This window comes from Eretmochelys imbricata, chromosome 15 (genome assembly GCF_965152235.1).
Source record: "Eretmochelys imbricata isolate rEreImb1 chromosome 15, rEreImb1.hap1, whole genome shotgun sequence".
NCBI lineage: Eukaryota > Metazoa > Chordata > Testudines > Cheloniidae > Eretmochelys > Eretmochelys imbricata.
The window spans coordinates 19,731,114-19,742,917 of NC_135586.1; positions in this window are offsets into that span (position 1 = coordinate 19,731,114).

Genomic DNA, 11,804 nt, shown 5'->3' on the forward strand with positions numbered 1-11,804 from the left:
GCATGGTCTGGTTTTGCTGCACTCGCCATCAGGTACTGTCTTCTTTTCCATGGTGATCAGTGTCAGGAATGAGGGACCTGCAGCCAGGCCTGGGAGCAGCTAGCTGACTGCAGCTGAAACCCCTAATTGGCCAGATTTCCTAATTGGCTGAGCTGAGCAGTATCACTTCACCAGTGGCAGCTCAGTCCACTGATGCTGCGATCGCTCCTGGGTCTGCCTTGCTCCCAGCGCTGATCCAGCTTTGCTCCTGCTTTGTTCCAGCCCTGCCCTACCTCTGTTCCTGCCATGTCCCCACCTATGCTCTAGCCCTGCCCTCACCCTGTTCCAGTCCTCCTGGTTCCTGACTCCAGCTCTGACCACAAGGCCTGACCATCCATGTCCCAGTCTGTGACAACGAGCCACTTGTATGCAATGTAAAGGGCCGAATTCTGCTCTCACTTAGGTGCAATTAACTCCTATGGGATGGAAATTCACCCCTGTGCTGCAGGATCAGCCCAAGCCTATATCCCCCTTGATGCTTTCAAAATGGGACACAGATGGTGGATAGGGCTTGTGTTGGCTTTCTGCAGAAGGGTGAATCTCATCCACAGTGCACGTTTGAGAATCCTCTAAAATATGGTCCAAGTGCGAGAGCATCATTTATTGCTTCCTATGCCCTTCAGCGATAAATACTGCATGACTATCAGCTCTTCTTTTGAATTAAAGGAACAATTCAATATCCATTTCAGTTTCCTGTGCTTTTTGCCAGTCTGACAAGCTCTTTACTAGTCTTCATAAGGCACAATCCAATGAGGTTTATTTTGAACAGTCTGTCACAAAAAGAAGAATAATACTTTCCATAGCAAATCCCTCATGTAGGGGTGCTTTATATACTGTGATGATCTGCTTTTTAATTTGATAGAGGGGAAGCTTTCCAAATCCTTACCTGCAGGACAGAATAATATCTTACATTCTCTCCTGCCAAGCGCCACAGAGTCAAGTCCTGAAAACTGTCAGCTGTGGAGCCTTGCAAATGTTTATTTTTGCCTTCCTGCTAGTTTGCAAGCAAAGCTGCAAAATCCCCACCTGCAGACAGGACCTTATAATGCCGTCTTGAAATGTATTGACAGAGCAAAGGCAAGATTCAGACCTCCAAATCCCAGGTTCTAGCTGCAAGCAAACTTTTTTTTTCCTTTAGAAGAGCCCTGATGATTTCCACCAACAAAATCATTGCAATTATAGATTTTTCAAAGAACACAGGTCAGCTACTTATTCTTAAAGCATACCTTTCTGTCTGCCAGAACCCACCCATTTCCCACGGATCTGTACACACAGTCCAGATTTTATACCCTGACATGATACAATAAAACTTCTCCAATTATTTCAACACCTTGAAGCCCTAACTGTAGAAAATAAACAGAGCAGTGACAGATTTGTGTTTAAACCCACTGTGCAGTCACAGTGCTTATTAATTTGTAAAGCCATTTGAGATTTAGGGACAAACCCTAAATAAAAACTAAGTAGTAATGTTTTATATATTTCTATGGGCCCTCAGAGGGAAATCTATTCCATATATTCACTGAAAATATGCTCCTTCTGTCAGAAGTCAGGAAACAAATATTGGCCCATGCTGTTATCTTTGGGTGTCTTGAGCTGCACTGAATCCATGCTCATTGCTTGATCTCACCTTGAACAAACACTCAGTGGGTCCAGATGAATTGTCAGAATCAAATCCTCACTGTTGCTATTGCAAGAGGATGAGAGAGAAAATTTCCAAATGTATTTTTCAATTGTAATGTTAATTTTGTGTCACTTTATATCTTGTTGTGAGGTCAAGTGCTTGAAACATTGCGCTTTCCCATCGTGCCATGAAAAAAGATATAATCTACTTGCTTAAAAACAATCCCAGTTCCATTTCACTCAAAGAAAGGTATCATTTTATTTCAAACCATTTTGCAATAATATAGCATAAATGAGAAGAAGCTCTCATTTTGCATAGTTCTTTTTTTACATTTTTGTCTTAGTTAAGTTGCATAGGTTTTACTGGGGTGAACTGATTTCTTATTTCCATCCTGTGTAGTTCTTTCCTTTTTCTCCAAAGATCTGAAGTTCATGGTGCAGCTACATTTTAATTAGCTCGTTCATAATATTATAAACTGGATTAACAGTTTTCTGTTCCCTGACTGACCAGAGCAGGGGCTGCTCCAGGCTAATGAGAACACCTGACTCCAATTAACCTGCTCACTCCAGTCAGGCAGAGGGGAGCCAGAGGAGAGGAAGTGCGGCTGAAGAGCTGGTTAATGAAGACACCCTCAAGTCATTGGTAAGGGAGCCCTAAGGTAAGGGTGAAGAAGGGAGAAGCAGGAGAGCTGTGGGTCCAGGGAAATGTATCAACTCTGGCAGTGAAAGGTTGGCTGCCAACAGCTGCTACCATTAGGGTCCCTGGGCCGGAACCCGGAGTCGACGGCGGGCCTGGGTTCCCCCCAACCCACCACTACAGAAACGCCTCCTGGGAGGGGAAAACAGGCCTGTCAGGACAGGAGGCTAAACTATTTTGGCATGAGGCCGTAGGAGCAACAGAGACAGTGGCAATTCTCTCACCAACCTCCATTGCTGGCTTATGATGAAAAGTGCTCAATAGACTGTATCCCTGGCCCTAGAGAGAGAAGGGCTACGTAGAGGGTTGCAGTGAGCCACTGAAGCTAGCATAAACCGCCTGGAAGTGCGGGACCAACAGGGACAAGGTCAGAGCTCTGTCACAGTTTCTTTGTTGTCTCTTTGGTATTCAGTGTGACATATAACAATTGTCCCCCCCCTCCCCAATGCTGGGGAGACATAATGTAGACAAGACTGTATTTGGTGTTGCCAGGAGACAATTCCTTGTGAAATGCAGAATATATTCTCCAGGGGAAAAAATCAATTACTGCAATTAATTTAATGAAACTAAAATCAAGCAAGCAAAGCTTTGCCACATATTCTTGGTGATGACTGAAACGTGTGAGTGTGAGTGAGTGAGAGAGAGATCAATTGCTAACTAAGAATTTACAAGGATACGAACATGTGCCCAAGTGTTGAAGATTAGCTGTACATTAATTTAGTTTGTCTTATTATTTATAATTCAGGAAAACACCCTTATTTAGGATAGCACAATGAAGTCAATGGGATTTAAACACATACTTAAAGTTAAGCACATGATTAAGCCCTGTATTGAATGAAGGTGGCTTTCAACATATCCTTAAGTGTTTTTCTGAATCACTCTCATACTGTTATTTAGATCCATTGACTTCAATAGGCTTCACTGACTACCCTAATATATACCAGCCTCTCTCAGAAGAAGGAGATGGGGGGAGGTCACTTGTGAGCAGCTGTCCAGGCAGATGACTGGAACAGATAGGCTCTATGGGTGAGTCTGAAAGAATTGGGCCTCCCAGATCCAGGCAAGGCTAAGCCTTAGGGAAGACCAAGCTTTGCATTGAGTTTGCTTTATTGTGTTTTCTCTGAAAGTCTTTGTTCTAAATAAATTATGCTTTAAGGAAGCTACTTGGTCTGGTCACTAACTACCTCAGTCATTGCCCTGCAGAGTCTGAGCCGAGCCCAGACCTGCTAAGGTGATTGCTGTTGTATTGTGACTCAGCATCTGGTCTGAGTAGGAGAAATGTATGTTTTCACCCTAAGAAAGCTGTGATGGCTCAAGGCCTGGAGCGAAAAGAGCTTAGAGAGGTCAGGAGGTGTCTGAGGTACAGTTAGCCAGTAACCAAGACACTGAGATTCTCATAACAGCAAGGCAAGTCCTTGACTATCATATTAGCAATTGTATTTGCAGCTTTAAATACCTTGATGCATTTATAGCTGATCATTGTCTTTCATTATAAGGCCAGCATTTAAAAGACAGACACTTGCCTCAATATTGCCAGTGCCATTCCATCCAGATAGAACTTCTTGCCATGGCAACCGACTGCATTGGTGGGTTGTTGGTTTTTAAAGTAATTAAACTCTCTAAGACAATTTCTCCTCAGCTGTCAGATTAGGAAACAGAACTTTGTTTATTGCATCCTATTGAAGAAAGGAGGTAGCTAGCAGGGCTACCAGCTCATACTTCTGTACTGAGGTTCATGAAGTCAGGCCAGCTGCCAACCATTATTAAATGTGTTATTTATTTCCAGTACATGCTATAACATGCGAGTACACATTAAACTCTTGGATCTAGATCTTCGGCTGGGGCAAATCAGCAGAGTTCCGTTGAGTTGGTCACATCACTTCATCTCTCTGGGCCTCAGTTCCCTGTCTATGACATGGGTGTAACAGCTCACTCCTACTACCCAGGAGCTCAGACCCTATGATTCCGGTGTCTATAAGTACCTAAGACGGATGCACTAGTGTGTGCTATAGGAAAGCGACACCTCTCCCAGAAACAGCTAGGAATGTGACAGCCATCCCTGATTTAGCACCTGCTGCTGTCAAGCTCACCTAGCAGCCCACACCTGTGTCAGAGTCTGATGTCTCTTTCTAAGACACCTGTCTTATTTATGCTGCCCTAATACATTGAAAGGAGGTAAGGGCTGATCCGACCCCCGACTTTGCACAGTTTAAAGCTCTGAGAGGCAGTGGTCTCCCTGCTGTAGGTTTTGTGCAATGCTAAGAACAATGTCCCCTCAGCATTCTGTTGCTGAGGTCCAGCCTTAGGAGCACTCAGAACGTGGAGGACGGGTGGTGCTTTTAAGAGTGGCAGGGGCTTCCTTTTATTTCACAATAAAGCAATGATGTGCTCGCCCCTCCCCACTCCAGTTGCACTCCTCAGCTGCCAAGTGGTGAATCCTCAGAGGTTTAGTCTCCCCTTTGTCGTGTATGGGACAATTCTTAAGCTGAGAGACCACAGAAGGATCTCAGTCCCTGTGGGAGGGTGAACGCCAATATGGAACAAAAGCAGATCCTGAAACCTCGGAAGATGACATGATTTGGAATAGTCATTTTCCAGCCAGCTCTGCCCCTTTGTCTGTGAGGGGGGGAGCCCCTACCCCCACCCCACAGTATGGCTGAAGAGAGAGGAGGAAACACTGGGCCCTGTTTAGCATTCAGCATCTGTAGGCCAAATTCTGTCTCTGTGTGTTCACATAGGCCTCTCATTTAAGTCAACAGGAGCAGCTGAGAGCAGAATTGGGCCCCATATGTCCCTCCAGGTGCCTAGCTATTTATCCATCAATTGCTAATGCTATGAACGAGGAGCCCTTGCACCCTGTAATTCCCACTAACAAATGAGCAGCTTAGCAGACCCTACAAATCATCTTCAAGGTCCGTGTTTGCTGGCTCACTGAGCCAGCAACATAACAAATGATAGCCTGCCACCACTCTCTTTCTTTCTTTCTTTCTTTCTTTCCTTTTATCTTGGGTGCCTACAAACTTAATTACATCGTGAGGCTGATAAGGGAAACCCTAGAAATAATTTGGCACCTGGGCTTTTATCTGCCTGAGCAGAGGTGCCCCAATAAGGCCTCATCCTGGAGCCTTGGGAAAACAGAAGGATGACTGACTAAGATTACAAAAGCACAGAGGAACAGGTGCGCCTGTCCTCAGCTGCAGGGGACAATAGGTGACATTGGTGCATTGGTGTCACAGACTACACAAGCTGCAAGGCAGGCAGAATTAGCCCCAGAGTTGAAGAAGCTGGTCTTTCCTCTCCTCTCCCCCTTCCTTTAATGTTTCCCTTCCAAGCAAACCATAATAAGTTCACTCGTGGGGAGTCTTTGATCTTAATGGGCTTTGGATCAGGACTTTCATGGGTCCAAAATTTCCCCTAGCACCTGACCCCAGGAAGCTTTAAAGGGTCTCTCCATACAGCATGTAGTTACATGTTTTAAAATGACTCGTTTCAGAGTAACAGCCGTGTTAGTCTGTATTCGCAAAAAGAAAAGGAGTACTTGTGGCACCTTAGAGACTAACCAATTTATTTGAGCATAAGCTTTCGTGAGCTACAGCTCACTTTGTAGCTCACGAAAGCTCATGCTCAAATAAATTGGTTAGTCTCTAAGGTGCCACAAGTCCTCCTTTTCTTCATGTTTTAAAATGTTCACTCATCTAGTAACAGTGAGAATTACCCTGGGATGTTCCCCTGGTGAGGCACACGCCTCAGCAATGTCTTTCTCATCCAAATACGTCTAGGAGCACTGGGAAAGTGCCAGAAGATTGGAAGAAAGCTAATAGTGTGGCACCTTTTAAAAAGGGTAAATGGGGTGACCGGGGTAATTATAGGCCTGACAGCCTCATATCAATCTTGGGCAAGATAATGGAGCGGCTGATAAGGGATTTGATTCATAAAGAATTAAAGGCAGGTAATGAACATGTGTTTTTTGAAAGCAGATTCTGTCAAACTTAATTTTTTAAAATGAAATTACAAAGTTTTGGTTGATAAACGAAGTAGTGTTGATGTAATATACTCAGACTTTTGTAAGGTGTTTGACTTGGTACCACAAAACATTTTAATTAAAAAATTAGACCGATATAAAATTAACACGGCACGCATTAAACTGATTGAAAACTGACTAAAATCATAGGTCTCAAAATGTAACTGTACCTTGGGAATCATTGGCAAGTAGGTCTGGGGTCTCACAGGGATTGGTTCTTGGCCCTCTGCTATTTAACATTTTTATCAATGACCTGTAAGAAAACATAAAATCATCACTGATAAAATTGGCAGATGACACAAATACAGAGGGGATGGTAAATGATAAAGAGGACAGGTCACTGATTCAGAGTGACCTGGATTGCATGGTAAACTGGGCACAAGAAAACAATGTGCTTTTTAATAAGGCTAAATGTAAAGGCAAACATCCAGGAAAAAAGAATGTAGGCCATACTTACAGGATGGGGGACTCTATCCTCGGAAGCAACAAGTCTGAAAAAGATTTGGGGGTTGTGGTGGATTCAGTCTAAGGGATGACTTGATTACAGTCTATAAGAACGTACAGGAGGATCAAATATTTAATAACGGGCTATTCAATGTAGCAGATAAAAGTATAACATGATCCAATGGCTGGAAGTTGAAGCTAGACAAATTCATCCTGGAAATAAGGCATAAACTTCTAGCTATGAGAGTAATTAACTATTGGAACAATTTACCAAGGGTCCTGGTGGCCTCTCAATCACAAGTTTTAAATCAAGATTGGAGGTTTTTCTGAAAGATTTACTATAGGGATTATTCTTAGGGGAAGTTCTATGGCCTGTGTTATACAGGAGGTCAGAGTATAATAGTCCTTCTGGCCTTTGGATCTATGAAACGATCAGCTTCCCAATATAGTCCAAAGGCAGTAGCAGTACTAGTCAGGCTTATCCATGGCAAATCCCTGGACAATGGCAAACCAGCTGCATGCTGACTAGCTAATGCTGTCAGGGCTTGTTTAACAGGGAACATGCAGGAAAATTAATCTGAATTAACTGAAGCTGTGGATTTAAAGTGGACTAGTTAAACCATATTAATCCCCAGTGTGGGTGCTCTTATTGAGAATTAGAGTGGCCTTAATCCAGTTGCGTTTAATTTGCTATCAAAGTGAATTAAGGCCAGGGCTAGATTCAGAAGTTAAGTTGATCCCGCTACATCACTCAGGGGTGTGAAAAATCCAGACCCATGGGTAATGTAGTAAAGCCCACATAACCCCCAGTGTAAACATGGCTAGGTCAAAGCAAGAATTCTCCTGTTGAACTAGTTACCACCCCTTGAGGAGGTGGATTAACTACACCAACAGGAGAACCCCCCTGCCCTCCCCCATGACTGTCGTAAGTGTCTACACTGAAGCACTATGACAGCACGGCTGGAGCACTGCAGGGGTAGAGTTTCAAATGTGGACAAGCCAAAGAGATTCTACACAAGGATTTAATGTGATTTAACTGATCCACTTGGAAAGTTAATTCTGATTAATTTGCTTGAGTGTCTCCATGTAGACAAGCCTCCAAAGTGAGATTCAAAGAAGAGAGCAGGCACTACTGTCAGAAGAAATATCTCTGGGCATCTATTGAATATTGAGATGTGGGGTCGGGACAGAAGATAATGAAAAGAAAAACAAAATAGTGAGAACAGACTATATGACAGGAGGCCAACTACGAAGCAGTGAAATATGGTTTAGGTTTAGAGAAACAAGGAAAAGCTGAAAAATCTGTCGTAACCCTGCTCTGTGCTGTTAGCAAAGAGAGAGCTGTTAGGAAAGCACAGAGCGTGAATCCAAAGTACTTTTATGCAAAGGCTACAGTAATGAATTCCAGTCTTGCCTGAGAGCAATTTTTAAGACCAGTACAGAGGAGAGTTTGGAGTATTGTTTTTTTTTTTTAAAGACAATAAATTGGAATGAGTTGTTAGAATTAGTGCTGCCTGGAACAATTCACATTAAATCAGTGTGCAGGTGAAGAGGGCAGGTTCATGGAGAAGGGTGTTGTGCTTCAAATTTTGGATCCTTGAATCAGCGTGTAATAGAGCTACTCCCAGTTCCCCCTTCCCCTGCTCTATAGTAACCACCATGGATACAGCTCCAATTAATAAAACTTACCTTTATCTATGCATTATCATAATACAAAGGCTCAAGGGGGACACAATCGCTTCATGCACAAGCTAATTTAAAACTCATGGTCCTCCTGAGAGGCTTGCTGGGAAATAGAGAAAGGGAGTAAAAGGCATTCTCACATTTCAGCGAAATGATGGTTATACTTTGCAAAGCACAATGAAGTTTAGATTCTGAACATTTATGGGAACCTTATTGCCATTACATTCAGCGATATGGCTATAATTAAAAAATGCCGGTCCACTGACATGGAAGGTCTGTGCTGCATGTTAAACTGGAAGCGTCCCAGGGAAATTAGACCAGAGATCAGTAAAACTAAAGCAAATGGACAGATATTTTAACTTGCTGGCAAATATTATTATACCCAGCTTTGGCTATAATAAGAAACTCCCCTGTCTCTTTCCCTTGGGTAGGGACTGCTTATTAATTATTGTTGTTAATTTTTCTTATTTGTGCTGCAGGATTGACCAGAGGCCCCACGCAAGGACTGAGGTCCCATTGTGCTAAGCACTGTACAACAATAGAACAAAGACAATCACTGTCCCCAAGGGCTTGCCAAGCATGTGCATGGATACAACCACCACCTTGTCCTCCCTACCCTCAAACAGTGAGAAAGTTATGATCAAGGTGATAATCAGTGGTCACAGCTCACCTCCCTTCCTGGCCCTTGTCAAGTGCTTTACTCAGTGAGGAGAGTTTTAAGCAGAGATTTGAAGGAGGGCAATGTAGCGGCAGTGGAAATTTTTAAAGGGAGTTTCCAAGGGTGTGCTCCACCCCGAACACATTTAAGGTTAATTGTTGTGCATTGACTTCAGCTTAAACATGCACTTAAGTGTTTTTCCTCAGTCAGGGTCTTCATCTTTCATGGCTTGCATGAGCTCACACAGTGAGTTGGAACTAGGATTAGAACCCAGGAGTCCTGAGTGCTAGTCCCCTGCTCCACGACAGATAGACCCTGGTTTTGCAGCACTCCATTCTGGACAAAATGCCTTTGTGGCCCCCAGCTGAAGAGAAGGCAATTTTATTTTCCCCCTGATTTTACAAAACCATGACTTTATGAAAGTTTTGTGAGTGTCTTAAGACTCTTGTAAAATGAGGTTTGCCTGTAGGCTAGCTCACTTTCCAATATAAACATATTCCTTGAAAGGCAATAACCAATGTAATAGGGAGTGATCTCCTGCAATGGGAACATTGTGTGCACTTTTGTTACATTTATCAATAGGAGATAGATTCCCACAAGGGCCCAGTTTAATTAAACTGCCAATCTCAGTAAGTCATATAGTTAACAGCTAGTGGATAAATAAAATGAGCCTAGCCTTATTTGTTGTTTGTTCTTAGTCTTTAAACCCAACAGTCATTCCAAAATTGAATTAAATTGCTTAACTATTCTAATACAAATTGATGGGCTTATATTTCTTCAGTGAGTAAATGATTGCAGTTCATTATTCACTTACACATAATTAACTTTATAATAATTATGCTACTTATAAATTAATTCAGAACTGGATGCATTTTCATCATGGAGGTCATAAGTTAACAATAACTTTGCCTTTTTATATTTTTCTCCCCTTTATTTTTGAAGGGGAGGAAGATTTTCTGATAAAGCCACTGGACCCAGAATACTTTGTTGAGGAAGCCAACAAATCTAAAGGTCCTGTGAAATCAGAACCATCACAGTTTCAGAGTAATGGCACCTGTATTCTCTCCTGCGTGGTCCACTTCTGCAGTGCCCAATCAGCACTCAGGTCTCCAGCTAGAATTTGAAGGTTCCATGTCAAAGATTATCAACCGTGATGAGTGATGTGTGCATGCCTAACCTGAGCCATTTTAAGGAAGCCTGACTTTGAAAGGCTAGATGTTGAGCACTTTTTGGAAATCAGCCCCCTAGAAGGGGTCTTACGTTGGTCACTCAAAAAATAAGGTACTCAAAGGGTATGTCTACACTACGGAATAAGGTCGAATTTATAGAAGTCGGTTTTTTAGAAATCGGTTTTATATATTCGAGTGTGTGTGTCCCCACAGAAAATGCTCTAAGTGCATTAACTCGGCGGAGTGCTTCCACAGGACCGAGGCTAGAGTCGACTTCCGGAGCATTGCACTGTGGGTAGCTATCCCACAGTTCCCGCAGTCTCCGCTGACTTGACCAGGTCATTCTCTTTAGTCCTGCAGTCAGTCCTATTGAACCGTCTTATGGTGAGCAGGCAGGCGATATGGATTGCTAGCAGTCGTACTGTACCATCTTCTGCCAGGCAGGCAAGAGATGAGGATGGCTAGCAGTCGTATTGTACCATCTTCTGCCGGGCAGGCAAGAGATGAGGATGGCTAGCAGTCGTACTGTACCATCTTCTTTCGAGCAGCCATGAGATGTGGATGGCATGCAGTCCTTCTGCACCGTCTGCTGCCAGCCAAAGATGTAAAAGATAGATGGAGTGGATCAAAACAAGAAATAGACCAGATTTGTTTTGTACTCATTTGCCTCCTCCCCCATCTAGGGGACTCATTCCTCTAGGTCACACTGCAGCCACTCACAGAGAAGGTGCAGTGAGGTAAATCTAGGCATGTATCAATCAGAGGCCAGGCTAACCTCCTTGTTCCAATAAGAACAATAACTTAGGTGCACCATTTCTTATTGGAACCCTCTGTGAAGTCCTGCCTGAAATACTCCTTGATGTAAAGCCACCCCCTTTGTTGATTTTAGCTCCCTGAAGCCAACCCTGTAAGCCGTGTTGTCAGTCGCCCCTCCCTCCGTCAGAGCAACGGCAGAGAATCGTTCCGCGCCTTTTTTCTGTGCAGATGCCATACCAAGGCAAGCATGGAGGCCACTCAGCTCACTTTGGCAATTAGGAGCACATTAAACACCACACGCATTATGCAGCAGTATATGCAGCACCAGAACCTGGCAAAGCGATACCAGGCGAGGAGGCGACATCAGCGCGGTCACGTGAGTGATCAGGACATGGACACAGATTTCTCTGAAAGCATGGGCCCTGCCAATGCATGCATCATGGTGCTAATGGGGCAGGTTCATGCTGTGGAATGCCGATTCTGGGCTCTGGAAACAAGCACAGACTGGTGGGACCGCATAGTGTTGCAAGTCTGGGACTATTCCCAGTGGCTGTGAAACTTTTGCATGCGTAAGGGCACTTTCATGGAACTTTGTGACTTGCTTTCCCCTGCCCTGAGGCGCATGAATACCAAGATGAGAGCAGCCCTCACAGTTGAGAAGCGAGTGGCGATAGCCCTGTGGAAGCTTGCAACGCCAGACAGCTACCGGTCAGTTGG